The sequence below is a fragment of the Psammomys obesus genome, unplaced genomic scaffold (assembly GCF_907164565.1).
Source record: "Psammomys obesus unplaced genomic scaffold, mPsaObe1.curated_primary_1811, whole genome shotgun sequence".
Lineage (NCBI taxonomy): Eukaryota > Metazoa > Chordata > Mammalia > Rodentia > Muridae > Psammomys > Psammomys obesus.
In genome coordinates, this window is record NW_026596134.1 from 14031333 (window position 1) to 14053058 (window position 21726).

Consider the following 21726-nt stretch of genomic DNA (forward strand, 5'->3'; position numbering starts at 1 on the left):
ATTTATTTGAAATAACTCTTGTTGGAACAGAAAATAGCACTTTGATTAGAAAGGAGTCATGTTAACTCTGTGGCCAATTTATTTTATGTTTTAATTATGTACCTAGATCATCTTGAAAGTAGCCTTTTAAACTGTTGCACATTAAAGTTAGAGATTTACACCTTTAGGACTCCATCACCAGATGATCCAATTTGACTGCTCATAATTGCAACCCAGACATTTCAAGAGTTGAAGGGTTTTGTCAACTCTCACAACATAAAGCCTGTCTTGAGAATCAGTACTTAGAATTAGAATTAATGTTCTGAATGGAGTTTGTTCTTCATCCCAAAGTATTAAGTACTTATACCTTTTGGGAAGGAAAACAAAGGTATTGGAAAGAATGTAGGCTCTGTTTATGTACGTACATTTATGTAATATATATGTGGGTTCAAATGTGGGTCCATGTGTTTGTGTGCATGTAAATAAAAGAACAACCTTGAATATAATTTCTCAGAATCTGCCATCTATTCATCATCTACTTATCTGCCTGTCTATCAACTGTCTATCTATTTTTACACAAGCCTCTGACTGTACCAGAACTTAAGCTAAGCTGTCTATTAGACTATGAGATCTAGGGATTCTCTTGTCTCTGTCTCCCAGATGTTAGGAATGTAAAGTCGCCACCATATCTAGCTTTCTAAATTAAAGCTCATGAATTTGAACTCGGGTCCTTTTGTTTGTAAGAAAAGCACTTTACTGACTTATCTATCTTCCCATCCCTGAAGGGTGAGGGAAAGCAGTGCAGGTCTGTTTAAGAGCAGATAGGTTGGTGGCTGCACAGGAAGGGGTGAGCAAAACAGACCTGGACACTGGGTATAGGACCTGGGCTAGATGTGCTCAGAGAGAAGTGTGGATGAGGTGGATCATGCCCATTCATCCTGCTAGACTCAGAAAAAGCATGTTCAGTATCGGGCCAGGAGAAGAGGTTAGATACGACATGGGAGAAACTTGTAGGTTGAGGTCAATACCATAAGAGTTAATCCATGGAAGTAAAACCTTTATGTATATATATTTCTCCTTTCCAACTACCCATTCTTTATCTCGAATTTTAAATAAAAAAAAATGTGCATCAGTGACAATTTTGATAGAAAAATTTCTTATGAAAAGAAGATATATTTTGCTGTACAGACCAAAAAGTGGAGAAGTTGAACTTCAACCTATTGCATCTTTTCTAATTACTCTGATACAAAAATTGGGTTAAGAAGGCCAGGTGAAATCTAAAAAAAAATCAGTAAATATGATTAAAAAGCAAGTTAACAGAAATATATTATAGGAATTTAATGTACCACAACTAATAAAGAAGCTGATTGGCCTGCTCTTTAATTACCTACCCCTGAGGGGGAAGCAGCATTACCAGGCCACAGAAGAAGACAATGCAGCCACTCCTGATTAGACCTAATTGACTAAGATCAGAAGGAAGGAAAAGAAGTCCTCCCCTATCAGTGGACTTGGGGAGGGGCATGCATGCAGAGGGTGGTGGAAGGGAGGGATTGGGATGGAAGGAGGGAGGGAACCACGGGGGGGGGCAGATACAAAGTGAATAAAGTGTAATTAGTAAAGAAAAACAAAACAAAACTGTCACTTCTCAATTGAAGAAAAAAAAAAAAAGACGCTATGAAGAAGATCAGAAACCAGTGGTGGAAACTGTGAATAACTCGAGGAAAAAAAGCAGGTTTACTTTGAAGGAGCTATGTTGGAGACTGTTAGTAAAGTTACATTGAAACAAATTTTAAAGTGGAAACTATCTCAGAAAAAAAAATCTGGAAGATTATGTCAAATCTAAAAGAAACAAAAGGAGATTGGAAAAGTGATGATTAAGGTGTCCTGTTAAGATTTAGAAGAGTTGAAGAGAAAGGACAAGATATAGAGTCAAAAATTCTAGTCTGACTTGTTGATTTATCATCTGCTGTACAGCACTAGACATCCTGATAACACTCTCATTTATCAACCAACATTGAAGATTTATCATTTTCATGGGCACAATGCAAACCAAGGAATGCACTCACCCTATGCAAAAGACTTGAAGATTACAATAATACTGTAACACCCTGGAAGGCTGTTAAGACTCTGAGAGTCTTGGTTTTGACAAGAGCTGTTGCTCTTTCAGGGGCACATTTCCTGTGGAGAAGACCTGGCAGAAAACAAAAGTGAGGTCTGTATTATGGATGGATTCCTTAACCCTAGATTCCACTAACTCAAGATTAGATTGATGATGCATAATAAGTGAAGTGGGTCAGACCTCAGCATCTCTTATCTCCGTCCCAGTGAGTTTAAGAGAGAACCATTTCAGAGATTTGCTGAGACTATTTCACAACTTGTATATGTATCAGTCACGAGGAGGATATTACAGCTGAATTTAAGTTAATACTTTCTAATGTTTCACCGTTTTCTTTCGGAGAAAGTTTGTGGGCGTTACTGTCACTCTCTGGTCACCTTGGAAGGAGAAGTGGAAACTGCATGCCCCTTATTGTTTATCTGCATTGGACCCACACAATATGACTTGAACTCTGTGTAAAATCCTTTCCATCACAACATAGGTATACTAGCTGTACAAAAAATAACTGAGAAATGTTAGAAAGATTTCCTTAATCTCCAGAAAAAAAAAAAAAACCAAAAAACTAATAGTGAAAATAGAGCAGCCATGAAAATAATCAGTCTAAGTTCTATTTAAATACCTGTCTTCCTTCCTTCCTTCCTTCCTTTCTTTCTTTCTTTCTTTCTTTCTTTCTTTCTTTCTTTCTTTCTTTCTTTCCTTCTTCCTTCCTTCCTTCCTTCCTTCCTTCCTTCCTTCCTTCCTTCCTTCCTTCTTTCTTTCTCCTTCCTTCCTTTCTTTTTTATTTTAAAGCTATAGGTCCATATGTCAATAGATGACATCAAATACACAATGAAACACAGAATGACCTTGAAGTGATTGTTTCCTTGAGCTAGCCACAGATGCCATCCTGCATGACCAATGAGATGCTGGAAAATGAGCTCAGGGTTTCATGTATGCACTCTACAAACTCAACAACTTCTCCAGTTTAATTTAAAAACTAAACTAAACAAACAACAATGACCTGGGATCTTACTCTGAAAACCAAGCTGGCCTTGTAGTTGACTTTTAGCCTGGGCTCTGACCTCAGACTCTTAATCTTTCTACCTTAGGTTCTTAAGGTCTGGTAATACTGGTACTCATCACCCCATCTACATGAACCTAAATAGCACTTGTCACCATCCTCATTTTTTTTTTTAAATCTTTTGGAATTGTGACTCATACATCATTAGCAAATAATTAGCTGCATTCCTTGCACCTAGAGGTGATAGGTATGCACATACAGTAGCTCAAAACAGAAAAGCAATTAACTGATAAGCGCTGGACACTCGCCAAATACTTGGATCATGGTAGAACCATAAGAGCAGCCAGGTGTGTTGCCTGGACAGCAGTATCAAAGATATATGGTATGGGCTGAGAACAAATATTGAGTTCAATCCAAAAAAACTGTGAAGTGTACTTTCCAGAACACTGGGTAAACTCTCTGACCTTTTAGTGGACAGGCAGATGGAGTAGGTTGAACATGTTTGCTTCATTTGGGAAACGCACACTAGACAATGCTTTACAGTTATTAAGGATGACAAGCTAGCTGCATTGAATGCACTTTTGGTTGGAACTTGTGCTTGTCTTCTTCCTAACAACCTCATTTCTCATTGACAATCCAACCCTTTCTTCCCTTCTTTTTCCTGTTTTAAGAAAGCCATGTAAACAAAGATTTGACTTCAGTGAATTTTGCTAATTTCCTGATTTCTGTAGAAGTATTCTACATACTTCTGACTCAGGCTGACTTACCCTTCTTCAGGGCTTTCCAATCTCTGAAAAGAATGGGTTTCCAACCAGGCTTTAAACACTTAATTGAGGCATAATATGTATACTATAAAATTGATGTTTTTAAATTTAAAATTTTGTGATTGGCAGAATATTTAAGAGTTTTGTTACCATCCTTATCTAATTGTAGAACACTTACACTCCCCAAAGCAGTATATTCCCCATTAGCAATCACTGCTCCTTCTATTACCCTGGAGCCTCAGGCGATTGCTAATGTCTATTCTGTCTCTGTAGATTTGGTTATAATTGTTGCTAAATGATTTAATCAGTCCTGAAGGACCTCTTTATTTCCTCCAAATTGCTCACCACCTAATCTCCAATGTTTCATTATGAAGTTCTTCACCTGTATTAGGAATTCATTTCTTTGTGCATATGTGGTATTTTCAGCTCAAATTATTAATTCTGGAAGTACTCAGTGGGTTTTGTGTCATTCTCTGATGACTTATACCTTCTATCATTGACAGGGTGGCCAAGGTACCAAGCCAAAAACAATGAAAATATGATGACTTGATTGCTTTTTGGTTAATGAATTGCATTATTATATTGTATTATATATTATAATATTATATATTATATTGTATTATAATCTCCTGAAACATTCAGGGTATGTAGTTCATCTTCTAATTTGAATGTCTTCGGGCCCATGGCTAGTACTGGTCACTTATTAAACACCCCTGCTTCGTTCTGCATATTGTCAAACCTTTCAGTCAATACATCTTTTTCTGTTTAACAGATGAGAATAGAAGTGATATCAAACTAAATGACTTTTTCAGATTTTAAATGAGCACAAATATGTATTGCGTTGAAAGAAATCATTCTAAAATAACTAAATTTTGAGGAATGAATTAATTTGACTATAAAAAGAACAATTTAGGATGGTTTCCTACAAGAAAAATAAATATGACTTACTTGTGTATCTATTGTACAAATATTTGATTAAAGTAAACCAAAACAAACATTAAAAAAGGAAACAGGAGTTGAGTTATTGAAAGAAAATGGCCCCCTTAGAATTAATAGAAATGGTAAAGAAATCTAAAAGTGGAGTGAGGAATTAATAAAGGATGCAACAGTTACAGAGAGTAAATATCCTACAGTGTTTGTGCACCTGCTTGGTAATGGAATTTCAAGGTAAAGATGACTAGCTTATCCACCGTAGCATTCCCACCTTCAGAAAAGATTCGTTGCTGTGTGTGGATTGCACACATCACTAAGACTTCCCAACAGTCCTATGTGGTTGGCACTGAGAGTTAGGCAATGAGGAAATAAGGAGCAACCACCACCTTAATAATCATATGAATCACTATTTAATAATAATGACCATAATACAATAGCATTTAATTGTTTTCCATACATATCCTGCAAGATGAATCACTCTCACTTTGCTTAGGATTTGACTATGTTGCAAGACCCTAGCACTGAGTATGTGCCATTATACTAGGCTCCCTTGCCTGACTTGTCATACAGAGGTGGTTGTCTGTAGCCCTCTAATGGCTGAATATGCCACCCAGATGTTAAGAGCAGCTTTCAGAGCTCTGCTTTATATTTTTACTCATTTTACATCTAAAGACAAGATGTCCATTTTATAACTCCATGCTTTGATTTCAACAAGAAGGCAAATATCAAATCTTTGAGGAATGCCATATGAATAAGACAGACTCTGAGAAAGTTAAATCAAAATGTCATTTGCGAGTCATCTCTTATTCTTCCTTGCTCTTCCACCATTGTACAAATTCTGTTTATTCTGTGCATGACAGTGCTCCCAAGTACATTATTCCTATTGATTTTGGAGTTGAACCTTCTAAAGGCCCATATAGCTGAGAAAGAGAATTCTTGTTGTCCCATATGAATGCAATACATAATTGGCTATTTCTTAATTTTGCTTATATTTAATATTCAAATGCAGACATTAAGTCTTTCTCTGAATATTTTATGCTTGGAGCAACTTCACAGACATTTTTCTCCCCAAACAATTATATCTTAAAATAGCATAAATGTCCATAGATTTAAAATATTTGTGATGTGCTGCTTCTGGGTGTATTGAATCCTTTGGGCAAAAAAATCTGACCTAACTCTTAATGGATGCAATATTTTTCAACACAAGTGGAAAACAGATGCATTGATGGTGACATATGACCTGATACATGAAGGTTGGTGTACCATTTGAGGGAGATGAGGGCAGTATGATGGACTACTGCATGAAAACTGGCCACATGTCTCCACCATTCTCCTTGAGTCAAGGTCATTTTTCACAGTGAGTAAAATGTAACTCCTACAGATTGTCTGCTTGAATCAAAAGTCTGGCCACATCTCTCCTTAGCCAGATGACCTTGAAAACATTTCAGAGTCCATAGAGAATTGTGATGGGGATTATGTAAGACCATGTATGACTTAGAAACCAGAAAGTAATTGCTCTATTAGGCAACACAGGAGTCTCATTAGAAAAAGGTGAAAGGAACAACAGGATACAGTGTATTGCAATTATCAGAAACATAAAATAGTTTTATGTTTGTATTCTGGGCTGAGGTTCCAAGCTAACAGAACAGTGGCTTTTTAATTGCTCAAAAGCATCTCCACACATTTAATAGATACTCTTTTTATTCATGTTGCAGAGAACTGTTGATCTATCTAGGGATCCCCTGAAAGCGGCAGGGGTGGTATGAAAAAGAAAGGCCAAATTGCTAGAGAAGAACACCAGCTGCAATAATGAAACCTTATCCACACCTCTAAATACCTATTCTAGGGTTCTAAATGTCATTTACTAGGAGAGTATATAAGTCATGAATATGGGTAATATTAAGAGCATCACCTATATATTGATTTCTATGTGTTTCTATCTCCAACTGAATGATGGTGAGATGATTAAGGCAATAATAGAAACAAAGTAAAGAGTTTCATGCAAGAGCAGACATCTTGCACTGACAAAGAATGGTGTGATCATAACAATTATAAATCTGGATGCGCCAACTAAAACAACAAACCAAGCAGTGACAGCTGGGCTGTGGCAAAGATGAGTCCAAGGATATTATTTCTTGATATTCAAAATGGTGACCTTGGAGCATAGAGGTTAACTATTTTGCTATATGGCATGGAATGAATTGATATCTTGAAACCCTAATGTTAATATATTTCCTGAGGTAAACTTGGGGAGACAATTAAAGTCAGGTAAGGATTTCAGGATGTGGACTTGATAAACTATTATTAGTTTCAGCAAATGAAAAGTAAGAGGTAGGCCTAAGAAAGACTTAAGTTGTCTTTTTCCTTCTCTACTCTCTCTCTCTTTCCATATGACCAAGTGACAATAGAAGGCAATTGCTTGCAAACCAACCAAACACCCTCATCAAGACAATCACTGCTTACCTTGAGGTTGTATTTTCTAGCATCTAGAACTGTGAAGAAAAATGTAGTGTTTAAATCACACACCCTGTAGTCTTTCACTATAGCATCCTGTGATTCAATTGCAGTTTTGTCAAATTTGTGATTCAGGTGAATGGGAAGAAGAAAAAAGAAAACATAAAAATAAAAACACCAACAGCAACTGAAAGACCCCTGCCTCACCCTAAGTTAAACATAGCTAACGCCATTTTGTGAGACACCACTGTTTTGTAAAACTCTGAAGGCCAGATGAGAAACTGGAAAATTACTGAGAAACCTAGCTGTGTCACCCACTTGGGATATCTGTGGTCAGGCTGCCCCTGTTGAGTTAAAAACAACTTGTTGTGACTACCCTCATGGGATATCTATCAGAGGTTGTTCCAGCTGAGATAGGGAAAAACAAAATAACAGGTGGCCACGTTAAGGGGTGGTCAATCTTGGTGCCCCTGCCAAACTTTGATGCAAATCGTGGTCTCATGTAAACGTACCAATCAGCCCCCTGTAACCATGCTTCTCGCTTCTGTACCCACGCTTCTGCTCTAAAACCCTATAAAAACCCCAGCTTCCTATCTAGGGGGCGCGAAAGTCTCTCGAATGACTTTTCGCCCGGGGTACCCATGTATCAAAATAAAAGCCTCTTGCTGTTTGCATCCGAATGGACTCGTTGTTCCTTGGGAGGGGGTCTCTCTGACGGAAGATACCCTCAGGGGATCTTTCACAACAACACAGAGATAGTCTTAAGACCAGAAAGCTACAGAAAAGAACCTTGCATTTTGTGGACTGACTCATGCAAAAGTAAAAACAAATGATGTTGGCAACTGATTCAATAATAATGTGTTTGTATTGCTTTCTATAAGAAAATTAGTTCTGGCAGGAACTACTCCCTAACAGAGGTTCATAAATGTCAAAGCTGGTAACTGGGACTGCAGACCAGGGGCCTCTAGAGAGAAAACTTACGCTATAATGAAGGTCATTTGATTTTATTAAGCACAATTGCTCTCCATGTAGCTCTCTGCTGATCTTCTAGTAGTTCTGTCACTGATCGCTAAAGTTCCCAGGGACCTGTACAGTGGGCAGACAGCCTGACATCCACAGTGGATGGCAGGCAGTCTTGTGGCTTTGCCTAATCATTTCAGCTTTTTCTGCCCTGAAAAAGAATAAATCTCACTAATATTTTCTGTAAATCACAATGTTTTGTTTGTGTGGTGGTTTGAGTAGGTGTGACCCGGAGAGTCATGTATTTGAATGTCTGGCATATAGGAAGTGGCACTCTTAGGAGGTGTGGCCTTGATGAAGGAAGTATGTCACTATAGGGGTGGGCTTTGAGATATTGCATGCGTAAGTATGGCCAGTATGACACAGTCTTCTTTTGTTGACTCTGGAGCAAGGCATAGAATTCTCAGCTCCTTCTCCAGCACTGTATCTGCCTATATGGTGGCCTGCTGCCCACCAATAATAATGGACTAAACCTCTGAAACTGTAAGCCAGCCCCAGTTAAGTGTTTTCTTTTATAAGACTTTCCATGGTCATGGTGTCTCTTCACAGCAATAAAATCTTAACTAAAACAGTTTTGTTTAGTTTTTGATCTTTAAGCTTTAGGTATTTAAAAACCACATGACACTTTAAGGGTCACTCTCTAGTATTCCATAGCTTCTTAATTCTATGATATCCATCTTTCTCCCTCATGTCATTGTCATCTGAGAGTTTCTAGTGAAAGAGAAAATTTGATCTTGTTATTTATAGTACGAATTATTATTTATAGTATGAATATTATTCATAGTAGGAATCAAGAAGAAATTAAGACACCATCTCTGCCACAATATCTTGCATAATTTTCTTTACTAAATAGTTTTATTGGGTGCAGTTGGAGACTCCTAATTTTTGATGTTATCATTTCTTTGGTATGTCCTTAAGCCACAATTTAATTATCTGGAACTGGTTCCTTGCTTGGCATAGAATATGTTCTTATCTCCAGAGTATGCCTGGTTGTAGATACAACGACCAGAGATCCTCTGCCACAGTATAATAAACGAAACTCTATTTAATGGTTTTCAGCCAGTATTGGAAGCAGAAAGACTGAAATGCCACAGAGACTTGTTTGTAAGATTTCCAGTACAGTCTTGGCAATCAAACTGCCTGAGGACTTCGAATGTGAACTTGAATATAAGCTTGACCATATTTCCATTAAACAAAGGAGAGCTTGGTATTCCATCTATCAACAACTACAACAAATAACTCTAGACTTCCAAATTTTGCATTATATTTTAGTGCCACAAAGACAGTGGTCCAATGGCTACAAGAATGACTAGATTGGTTTTAATGACAATAGTGGCAAGAAGGTAAAGCTACTGGATCACAGCAATTTCATTGCTTTCATTTTCCACCTACTTACTATTATATAACTTATAGGTAGCTTTTATTCTTTTAAAGATCCGATTGTTTCCCTTACCTCTTTAAAATGTTTTGTGTGTGTGTGTGTGTGTGTGTGTGTGTGTCTGTGTATGTGTGTTTGTTTCCTGAACTATACCATTTGAGACTCTGACATCAAAGTCTATCTAGCTATGATATTTGGCTGAACTTACATTATTTTCAAAAGTGACACAGTCAAAGTTAAAAATTCTTGTGTTTGAGAATCTTCCTGCAATCAATATCATCTTTGATATCACCTGTAAACTATTTCAGATATTCCCAAGTCTTCAAAATCCAGTCTAAAGGAGTTATAAACAGAGAGAACCTGGTAGTAGTATTAATTGTTGAAGAGCACCACAGAATTGAAGTATTAATTGATAGAAAAGTATTTCTCAGAAATGAGGAGCATAGAGAGATAGGGAGAGAGATGGGGGAAAGAAGAAGAGAAACAAAGACGGTGGGTGGGGAAGGAAGGAGGAAGAGAATTTGTTTTGGGGTCTTCATCGCCTTATAAGGGCATTGAGTAATAACCATTGTGCTATCTATACCATCATGGTTTTCTCTAAACCTAGCTATGTCCTAAAGGCCTACTTCCATATACCCTCATCCTGAGGATTAAGGGAGTGGGATCATAGCCATTTAGTCCTTATCAATCGTAAATTATCATTACATCTTTTGTTGATGGTTGATAGGTAAAAGCTAGATTACCTTAAAGAGTTAGGTTTCTCATTGCCAAATGCTAGCACAAATGATTACTTCCTTATAAAGAGATCCTAAATATATAGCCATTTATGTGATATGTTCTTACAGTTAAAAATCCATCAAATTTTTTATAGAACAGAGGTATATTATTCCATGTCATTTTAGTTTAATAATAATTATATTTTCCAAGATGCCTTCTCATATTTCTCTGTATTAAAGCTCTGCACAAGAAGAAAATATTGTGAGGTATGAAACTGGGAATAAATGTGTAGATGATTTTATTTTTCAAAAGTTATTCTTCAAGCTAGTTTGATTCAATATCTTGGTTTGTAATCACACATTGTTGAGGTAGATTCCTGACTGCTGGTTACCTTATCTCAAACTGGATCTTTGAAGGTTTTGCTGGGCAATGGCACATACCTATTATAGTATGTCGTTAAAGAGAATGGCAAATCCACAGTGTCATAATGTGAGAAAGGGAATTCAAGAGGCATTGAATCAGAGCATAGTAGGAAGAGACTTTAGTTTGCCCCTGTGTATTCCAATGTAACAACAAAACACCATTTTGTTCTTTTTTTTATTTAACTTTTATTAATTACACTTTATTCATTTTGTATCCCCCCATAAGCCCCTCCGTCCTCCCCTCCCGGTGCCACCCTCCCCTCCTTTATGCATGCATGCCACTCCCCAAGTCCACTGATAGGGGAGGTTCTCCTCTCCTTCTTTCTGATCAAAAATATGGAACGCTTCACGAATTTGCGTGTCATCCTTGCGCAGGGGCCATGCTAATCTTCTCTGTATCGTTCCAATTTTAGTATATGTGCTGCCGAAGCGAGCAATATTTTTTTAATTTTTTTATTGTTATCATTTACTACAATTTATTCAATTTGTATCCCAGCTGTGACCCACTCCCTTGTCTCCCCCAATCTCACCTTCCTCCTCTTATTCTCATCCCCTAGTCCACTGATAGGGGAAGTTCTCCTCCCCTTTCATCTGACCCTAGCCTATAAGGGCTCCTCAGGACTGGTTGCATTGTCTTCCTCTGTGGCCTGGCAAGGCTGAACCATCCAGGGGGAGGTGATCAGAGAGTCTGCCACTGAGTTCATACCAGCGAAAGTGCCTGCTCCCCTTACTAGCCTCGCAACTTGGAGACTGAGCCTACGTGTTACATCCGAGCAAGGGGGTTTAGGTTGAGACTCATAGCCAAACTTTGGGCAGAGTGCAGGGAATTTAGGAAAGAAGGGGGAGATAGAAAGACTTAGAGGGGACAGGAGCTCCAAAAGAGGACCAACAAAACCATAAAAACTGAACCCTGGGGCCCTGAAGAGACTGATACCCCAACCAAGGACAACTCATGGAAAGGAACTAAAACAACATTATTTTTGTGTCCTAATCTATTCCAGGTCCTACTTTCTTCCCAGATGCTCGCTTAGTATATCTTCACCCATGCTAGGCTCAACAGCAGGTGCAGAGGTAACATCCTGGTACTGCTCTCCTCCTCGTGAGGTCTTATGTTTGTTTTTTTTTTATATCTGTATTTTATATCAAATTAAATATTCAATATAAATCAAGTGTTGTGCCACTCTAACTAAACTTTGACTGATAGGGCATTGATTGATGTGGGCAGAATTGTCATTGAGAGCAATCTCTCTGACTCAAAATATGTTTTTAGTATATATTATACTAGAAATTTATCTTTCTTTGGAAACTCATAACTCTGGGTGACATACATAGTCTATTATGTACTTTTCATATATTTTTACTCCTTCTTAATATATTTCAATATGCTTATAGCCTCCTCATTTACTCTTTTTCCATTAAAATATGGACACCAGAAGAAGAAGAAAACAGGAAACAAGTTAGGAATCTGCCACAGAGGGCCTCTGAAAGGCTCTGCCCTGCAGACTATCAAAGCAGATGCTGAGATTTATGGTCAACTGTTGGGCAGAGTGCATGGAATCTTATGTGAGAAGTGGGAAATAGCAAGATCTGGAGAGGACAGGAACCCCACAAGGAGAGCAACAGAGCCAGAAAATTTGAACACAAGGGTCTTCCCAGATACTCATACTCCAACCAAGTACCAGGCATGGAGATAACCTAAAACCCCTGCACAGCTGTAGCCCCTGGCAGTTTAGTGTCCAAGTGGGTTCCATAGTAATGGGAAGAGGGATTGCCTCTGACATAATCTGATTGGCCTGCTCTTTGATCACTTCCCCCTGAGGTGGAGCAGCCTTACCAGGCCACAGAAGAAGACAATGCAGCCACTCCTGAGGAGATCTCTTAGACTAACATCAGAAGGAAGGAGAGGAAGACCTCCCTTATCAGTGGACTTGGGGAGGGGCATGCATGAAGAAGGGGGAGGGAGGGTGGGATCCGGAGGGGAGGAGAGAGGGGTTTATGGGGGATACAAAGTGAATAAAATGTAATTAATAAAAGTTAAAAAATATTCAAGCGTATACCTGTTATATCTAGTGTCTGATTGTTATAGCTGAATGCCTTTGAAATGCTATTCTAAAATTTCAAGATTCTTCAGCCAGTATTATAGATTATATAATAAAGAAATTATGACCCCCTTTTCTACAAGAAGCACAATATACGATAAATCTTGTTTAAGGAATAAAGGCATTTACCCACTTATATTGCCAATAGACTGGAGATTATACAAGGTTTAGAAGCATGCTTACATGGCCTTAAATGCTCACACAAACTTCTTGATCAATATTGTTTATAACCCCGCTCTGATTATTAGCTTCCTCTGAATTGAGGCTTGATTCATCTGTCTTTCGAGATTTCTGTTACTCACTTGGTGACTATCCTGTACAGAGTCTAACCCGTAACTCATCTGGTTCTTGCATAGAGTATCTCTCTCTGGTATATAGGAAACACTATATATCATTTGATATGTGCATGTCACAATACAGGCCTCAGGATTTGTTTTCTTTTGGTGTATGGCAAACTGTATCTTCTGTACTTACCACTGTATACAGTGTATTCACATTTTTGAATGATTCTTTTAAAACCATTTTTCAGTAGGCATGGCAAGATAATGCCAGCATCCACCACAATGGGGAGATAGGGACCTCTTTCAAAAGAAGTCTTTTTGAACATTGTATTTCTTTTCCAAGCACTAAAACCTATAATTGGCATAGAGAATTGACTTGTAGGACTATAAGGTGATGGGGATCAAAGGATCACATAAGTAATTACCCCCAACATCTTTGTAAGTTAAAACTTTATGAGAGTCTCTCATGACCTTAGATGTTCACATGAAAGCAAGATCAAGTAAGTTACATTTGTACCTATACTTTAAACGTATCATAAATTCAGAATGGTATCTTAAAGATTTGGTATTAGAACAGTTTTCTTTGATCTGCTTAAAAGCCAGTTATTACATGGGATATTTGTAGAGAAAGAAATTATGCCCACTCATCTGTTTGTATATAGTCTACAGACAATGTTACAATAAAAAGCTTTATGCAAATAGATAATGAATTCAAGATTTTCTAGGATTTGATGCTCAAACACATACCTGCCTCATGAACTAAAAATAGCTATACTTGTAGTGTCTACTAATGTCAAAATGTTTTCCTTGACTCATTTCTGTTTTTTAATAATTCTATAAAATGAGAATTAACATCCTTATTTTGTAAAGGAAAATAAATTATTCTCAGCCCTTTATGTAGTTCCCATAACGTTTAAATAATAGATTCAGGATTTGGTTATCTGTGTTTCATTTCAAAGACAGTATTTTTTTTTTTTCATTTTACACTCTGGTCAATTCTTAAAATTCCATGCACGAAAAAAAAATGATGAAAGTGAACAAACTTAATAGTATGAAAAGTTGTAATATATCAACTTCCAAAGTTCATTTATACAACTCTTCATGGCGCCTCTGTGAATTTGGCAATTAAGTGACTTAGTGTTTCCAATCATGTCATGGGAGTTACAGAGGCAAACACTAATCGATGTAACCATCTCTGTGTTCAGGTGAGTCACACTGGTAACTGGGGCTGATTAACCCCATGGAGTAGCTATGACAATGCATGTGTTGTCTGCAGGATGAAAGATGGTAAGTTCTCAACTGTGCTATGCCTCCTAATCATCTTTGTGTTATAAGCTTTTTTTTTTTAAAATTATGAATTAGATATCATTGTGACTTATCAACTGGAGATTTTAAAAGATTTGATGACATTAAATTTTGTAATTCAATGATCACAGATTTTGTCACATTGCAGGTGTTCAGGGAAATATAGCTATTAAGAAAAACAACTTATATACTTATGACAGCACCCTACTTTAGGAAAATTAATTGTTCCACTTCCAGCTAGTCTTATAGGTAGTAAGGATAATGTATGGAGAGGGCATAAAGTAGGCACATTAACATAGTAGCTATTTTAACCTCATATGTTCAGTTGTTGGCAAAGAGACCAGAATTACCTTATGGCTTTTATTTTTTCTGTGCTCTGATAGTTGCAGATCCAAAGCATAATTTGTCAGAAGGAAAAAACAACTAAGTATGCTGTTAAGGTAAGACAGTTTTTGAAAGAGTTGGGTTAGGGCTGAAAAAGTTATCAAAAACCACCTGAGGATTTGAAGCTTTAAATAACTTTGAGGCTAGTGTATATTTTCTGGCATAACAGATCAGTTTGATACAATACACTAGAGTATTCATCTCATTTACATCTGTAAACCCATTATTCTGCAAAATTTATTTACCTTTATGCATCTTTTGGGTTGTTTTTCACATGAAGAACATTTGTTTGGCAGCCATTATACAATTTGCATTTTAAAGAGTAAATTGCAATCAAGAAAAAAAATTATCATACAAATTGCTGTGTGTGTAAAATGGTATCTGCAGAGGCACTGTTTACTTCCATAGTGAGCAGACGAGATGTAGGGAAACAATTAGAGAAGGTAAAACCAAAATAGTTGCCACAGGGATTAGAAAATCATCATTTCCTTCTTAGATTTTTCTTTTTCTTTTTTCTTTCTGTTGTTGTTTTATTTTCAGTCTAAACATTAAAGAATAGTGTATTCTTTCACTTTGTGACTTGGAGAAATAGTTGCTTATTTTTGTTCATACAACCATCTGTATCTATTTGTTTCTTCCCCCCCTCCCCCATCATCCTTCTTCATTTTTGGAATTTTTGGAATTCACTATTTCTAAAGAATGTGCCTTGAAAATTTAATCTTCAGTACCTTAAGGTGACAACTAGGGAAAATATGTAAAATGTGGTGTTAGCCTTGGGAAAAAGAAGCAGGTAATCAAATAGGTTTATAATTTGTAACAATAGTCAAATATAAGCTAAGCCACCAGAACAAAAGCCAAACAAAATAGCCACATTTAAACTCCCATAAAACAAGCAAACACTAGTAGAGCAAAATGAGTATGGATATTTCGTGGTTGTATGTGTTTGCACAATTCTCTCATTTTTCATAAAAAATCATTTCATACTTTTGTCATATTTCTCTAGAAAAGCTGCTTATCCACATTATTACCACACTTTGTGATTGGTTTTCTTGTACAACTGAATGATTAATCTTGAATAAGTAAATTGAACACAAGGGCTTTCTTATTTGGTATTTTGAGAACTATCAAAGGCATTACTGTTACCTTTTGATCCATTAATTTTGCTTCAAGAAATTTTTGCAACATTGTTTTGAAATTTTAATTTGATTATGTTATTTCTCCCTTTCCCTTTTGTCCTTCTACTCCCCCCCCCCAACCACCATGAAAACCTTTAGCTGTTCATCAAATCCACGGTCTATTTTTCTTTGTTACATAATATGTCTATGTTATTTTCCAAGTACATAAATTCAACCTGCTCAGTCCATATCATTGTACTTGTTCATACATGATCTCAGGGATAACCATGTGATATTAGATAACCAATTGGGGGCTTCTTCATTACACCAAAAAAAAAAAAAAAGGTTTATATCTTGAATTATTTCTCTTTCATTTTTTTCATGATTCCTCATAATCTCCATACTGCATTCTCATTAAGAGTCATAAGTGAAAAGATGTGAAGAAAATTTTTAGAAAATTTCAGGGAGTTTCTAATATAAAGCTTGAAGCATATATAGCCCTTTCAATATACAAAAAAAAAAGAGGGGTTAGAGATGAAAAATAAAGAAGGAAAGAGGGAAGGAGACAGGATGGAAACTTCCTGGAGTGGTGTAAGTGTCTTACACTTGCTGGCCCTCAGTAGTGATGACCTTTTCATGTGTCTTTATGAATACCCTCAAATAGACTGGGATTTGATACCTACAAGGTTAATTAGATGTGCTCAGGCCGTGAAGGTTCAACATTCTCAGAATGCCTGGTTAGTTCAGGTCTCATCCAAGCATCTATTCTGACTATCAAAGTAAGGAGCTCATTTGGGTTTAACCTTATCTGAACCCTTTCAGCAATATGAAAGAGGTATTTGAGATGCATGGCCAGTCAACATCTAACAGAATCTTATGCCTCAGGTTTTAAAAATAACAATATGGATTAATGAGTTTTTTTTTTTTTTTTAAATAGGGTTAATGCAATTACTTGTCAAAAAAGACAGAGAAGAGACTTACTGTTAGAAGTCTGCTCAAAACTGGGTTGATTCATCATGAAAATCGAAACTACTCTAAAGAGTGGCTAGATTTTGACATATTTGTGGTCTTAGTGTGGGGAGGGATAAACTAACAGAGATGATGCATGGATCATAAAGGAAAATCAATATAAATACTCTCTTAAGGAAAAGCATTTTAGAGTGATGTCAGTTGGAATGAAAAAGAAACTACAGCAAAAGAGAAGACACTATTTCACTGGAATTTTTATTTGTTCTTTCCACTTTTGGCTCATTCAGTTTTGTCAATTATAGATGATTATAAGAAAATATGTTTAATTCATGTGACACCATTATATTTTGGCATTTTTAGCTGGTTTTGAATCTTTGTACAATTTTTATTCCAGAATTTGCATTTCATGTATATTCACAAAACAAAGAACAGTAACAGAACCCCACCAAGCCACAAAGGAAACTAATATCGGAACAGTCCTGGACATTTGTCAACTGAATTTGAATTAATGTAGATTCACACTTATGTATCACATGGGTAGCCCTTGAGTTAGTCAATGAAGTGAATCTATGTGACATCTATCACTATGGACAATTATATTCACATATGTGTGTATATGTTTTCCCAACAAGATGCTTTGATTTCTTTTAATCACAGGCAAATATTTGCAATGCTATTACAAAGGCCTGACACTTAACCAACAACTTTTCTTATACCCAAAGTTCTCCACAGTTATCCTGCTCAGGAAAAGAGAAGGGGGTTGAAAACCTACAATTTCACTTAATGATTCTCATTTCTTTCTCTCTCTTTTTTTGTCTTTATTAATTGCACTTTATTCACATTGTATCCTGTGGTTCTCTCCCTCCTCCAGTCCCAATCCCTCCCTTCCTCCACCCTCTGCATGCATCCCCCCCCCCCAAGTCCACTGATAGGGGAGGACTTCTTTTCCTTCCTTCTGATCCTAGTCAATTAGGTCTCATTAGGAGTGGTTGTGTTGTCTTCTTCTGTGGCCTGCTAAGGCTGCTTCCCCCTCAGGGGGAGGGAATTAAAGAGCAGACCAATCAGTTCATGTCAGAGACAGTCCCTGTTCCTATTACAATGGAACCCACTTGGATACTGAACTGTCAAACAGTAAGATCTGGAGAGGACAGGAACTCACAAGGAGAGCAACAGAACCAAAAAATCTGAGCACAGGGGTCTTTCCTGAGACTGATACTCCAACCAAGGACTATGCATGGAGATAACCTAAGACCCCTGCACAGATGTAGATTCTCATTTCTTAAATTACATTCTAATGTCTTGTTTCAAAAACTTTGCAAAACTTTTATGATAATTTGAGTTTCTGTATAACTATCAGTTGAATGTCCTCCATGTTTCTATCATCATCAATGTCACAGGAAAGAATAACAACTTCTATTTCAGGATTTTTTTTTATGAATAAAACAACCTTTATTATCATCTCAGCAGCCAAGATTTTTCACCAATAGGGCAAATGTAATAATACAAGCATGGTCTTACTTCCTTGAAGAAGCAACAAGATTGCTCATATGTCAGAACTCATAATCTATTAAATAATACATAATTAGAAGGACTTTCTACTTTGGTTATATATATTTGAAGTTATTCCAAATGGTTATTCTCTAATGCTGCTGAAACTGATAAATCATATTTGATATGGTGAAGAATTAGTTTATTACTGAATAATATACTGAATTCATTTGATTCTTTACCAAATTTTATTCTTATGTTGTTGGCCACAAAGAAATTAAAGTGTGTAAACAGCCAAATGCAAGTGTTTTATATAACAAGCAATTCAAACACACACTCTCATTGATCACTGTTCAATAAAATAATACATCTTTTTGAATACAGTGCTATAATAAAATCTTAGCAACATAAGTGAACAGAATCATGAAATCATCTACATAAATGATGATAATTTTAGGTTAAATTTAAATCTTACATCCATGTGCACATGCATATAACAGACACAGATAGATGTTCTTACAGATATGCTCATAAACTTATAATTTAAATTTATAATTTATTATATCACCAAGTAGTCCTTTGTACTGTCCATTAGTTTGGAAGTGGTATTGCAATTGCTCACTGTTTTTAGGATTAGCAAATTTTCAGTTGCAGGATTTAAGATCTGTTTTTTATTTGCCTTTACTTATTAAAGTTGCTATGGAATTTATTAACATAGTCCCAAAGAATGTCATCATGAGCTTTATTATCCCTGGGTGACATCTATGGCTTCCCTATGTATCCTAAGTAGCAGAAATTCAACTTTAACTAGAGATTCATAACCAGTCAGATCATTCACAACACACTTGTGTCTTTCTGTTTGATTCATCTGAGGGCATGAAGAAGCCTGAAGTGACAACAGGTATTCCAACTTCTAGCTTAACAGAATTGGATCACATTTTATCCACAATGGAATAGTTTTCTTGCTAACATAAGGGAACTTCTGAATTACACAAGACCAGAAAACAGCAACATCAGGGGAAACACACTGTAAGGTTATTACAGGAAGATGAATACCTCAAGGAGTACATTTCTGTTTCTCCCTCTTTTTATCAGTGGTCTTGAAGAATGACTATACAGAAAACAGCCACACAAAACAGCTGGGTTTAAAGGATATTTTCTTCTTCATGAGGTGACATACAGCAGTCATGGCATAAGAGAAAATACAACCCTTTATGTGTTCTGAGATTCAGATGTATGAATGGGTGGACAATACCAACATGATTCAGTACAGAGATTTTTTTTCAGGGTTTTATCTTTTCTTATTTTTTAAATTTTTATTATTAGTTACATTTTATTAACTCTGTATTCCAGCTGTATCCTGCTCCCTCATTTCCTCCCAATCCCACCCTTCCTCCCTCATCTCCTACCTGCCCCTTTCCAAGTCCACTGATAGGGGAGGACCTCCTCCCCTTTAACCTGACCCTGTTTTATCAGGTATCTTTAGGACTGGCTGTAAAGTCCTCCTTTGTGGCCTCGCAGGGTGCTCCTCCCTTGGGTGGGGGGAGGTCAAAGAGCCAGTCATTGAGTTCCTATTAGAAATAGTCCCTGTACCCCTTACTAGGGAAAACCCACCATTTTAGCTCAGTACAGAGATTTTTTTTAACCTCTCTAAAAAGTCTTTTATTTTTTTAAATTCTTTATTAATTACACTTTATTCATTTTGTATCCCCCCCCCCCCGTGGTTCCCTCACTCCTCTCCTCCCAATCTCTTCCTCCCTCTACTCTGCACAGATGCCCCTCCCCAAGTCCACTGATAGGGGAAGTCTTCTTTTCCTTCCTTCTGATCCTAGTCTATCAGGTCTCATCAAGAGTGGCTGCATTGTCTTCTTCTGTGGCCTGGTAAGGCTGCTTCCCTCCTCAGGGGAAGGTGATTAAAGAGTAGGCCAATCAGTTAATGTCAGAGACAGTCCCTGTTCCTATTACTATGGAACCCACTTGGACACTAAACTGCCATGGGCTACATCTGTGCTGGGGTTCTAGGTTATCTCCATGCATGGTCCTTGGTTGGAGTATCAGTCTCAGGGAAGACCCCTGTGCTCAGATTTTTTGGTTCTGTTGCTCTCCTTGTGGAGTTCCTGTTCTTTCCAGATCTTACTGTTTCTCACTTCTTTCATAAGATTCCCTGCAGTCTGCCCAAAGGTTGACCATAACTCTCAGCAGTACAGAGATTTTAATTTTATGGTATAGAGAGTTCCTTTGATAGTAGTCATGTGCCAGATGCAGATAAGTGGAATCTGAAAAAATAAAATTCAAAACATGTCTCTATTATTAGAAGAATTTTATTTTTGCTTCTACAATGGGGAAAATGTTTGGTGTTACTGTGTAATCATCTCACCTATTTGATGTACATTGCCAAATTGAGTCTTAGTTTATGCATTTTCCTAGGAGAAGAGCAGACAGTAAGACCATTGAGTGAATGCATCTGCAATTTTCCTGTTCCTTAAAACAGATACTAGTTAATGTTATTAAGTCAGTAAAAAGTCAGACAAGGAAAAGAGGGACTCTGAAATAGCAGAGGTTTAACCCTGAGGGAGGGAATCAAAGCAAAACAGCAGGTTGGAGTTCGCTACCACAAGACAGCAGAAAATTTGCCATCTAATTACATGCTAGTTAAATTTTATCAATGAGAAGAAGGGAAAAAGTGAGGGGAATGTTTGTCATTTTCTATGTTTAGCTATTGCTAAGGATATTAGAGGAGTGTTCTGTAAAAGAATGAATAAGGGAGGTGTTCTCTGCCAGGGTAGAGCACAAAAATTGGTTGTCCAGTGCCAAACAGTCAGCCCTGAAAGCACACATACAAGTAACATCATGTGGACAGAGCAGGCAATATATAGGAATTTATATGTATATCCCCATGCATATGTGCATTCACTAACAATTAGTGAAAAGGGGGGCCATAAATTTGAATAATCACAAAAAGGGCTATATGTGTGGGATTGACGGGAAGAAGGGGAACAGAGGAGAAGTGTTTAAATTATATTATAGTATAAAACAAATAACAAAAACAAGAGGAAAAGAATGGGAGGTGGTAGATAAACATCTCTCTTGGCTGGCCTTTCATGGAGTGCACAAGGGAGGCAGTGCAAGAATCTACAGAGAAGGTCACTCTCATCTGAAGATCAGATCAGTTCCATTTGAGGAATTGTCACCATGCAGTGTCATTACAGAATTAAAAGGCTCTGGCTAACATATATGCCTTCAAAGGTACTTTCGGTCCCTGATTAATATGAACCCCCTTCAAAGTATGAACTATGGGACAA

At 37.0% G+C, this 21726-nt stretch overlaps 1 non-coding gene across 1 annotated transcript; it reads right to left on the reverse strand.

Moving 5' to 3' along the window:
• Window positions 1–11113: 11113 nt before the first annotated feature.
• Window positions 11114–11220, reverse strand: LOC129666241 (U6 spliceosomal RNA). Its single transcript, XR_008718529.1, has one exon. It is a non-coding gene; the product is annotated as a U6 spliceosomal RNA (small nuclear RNA).
• Between the last annotated feature and the right edge of the window lie 10506 nt (window positions 11221–21726).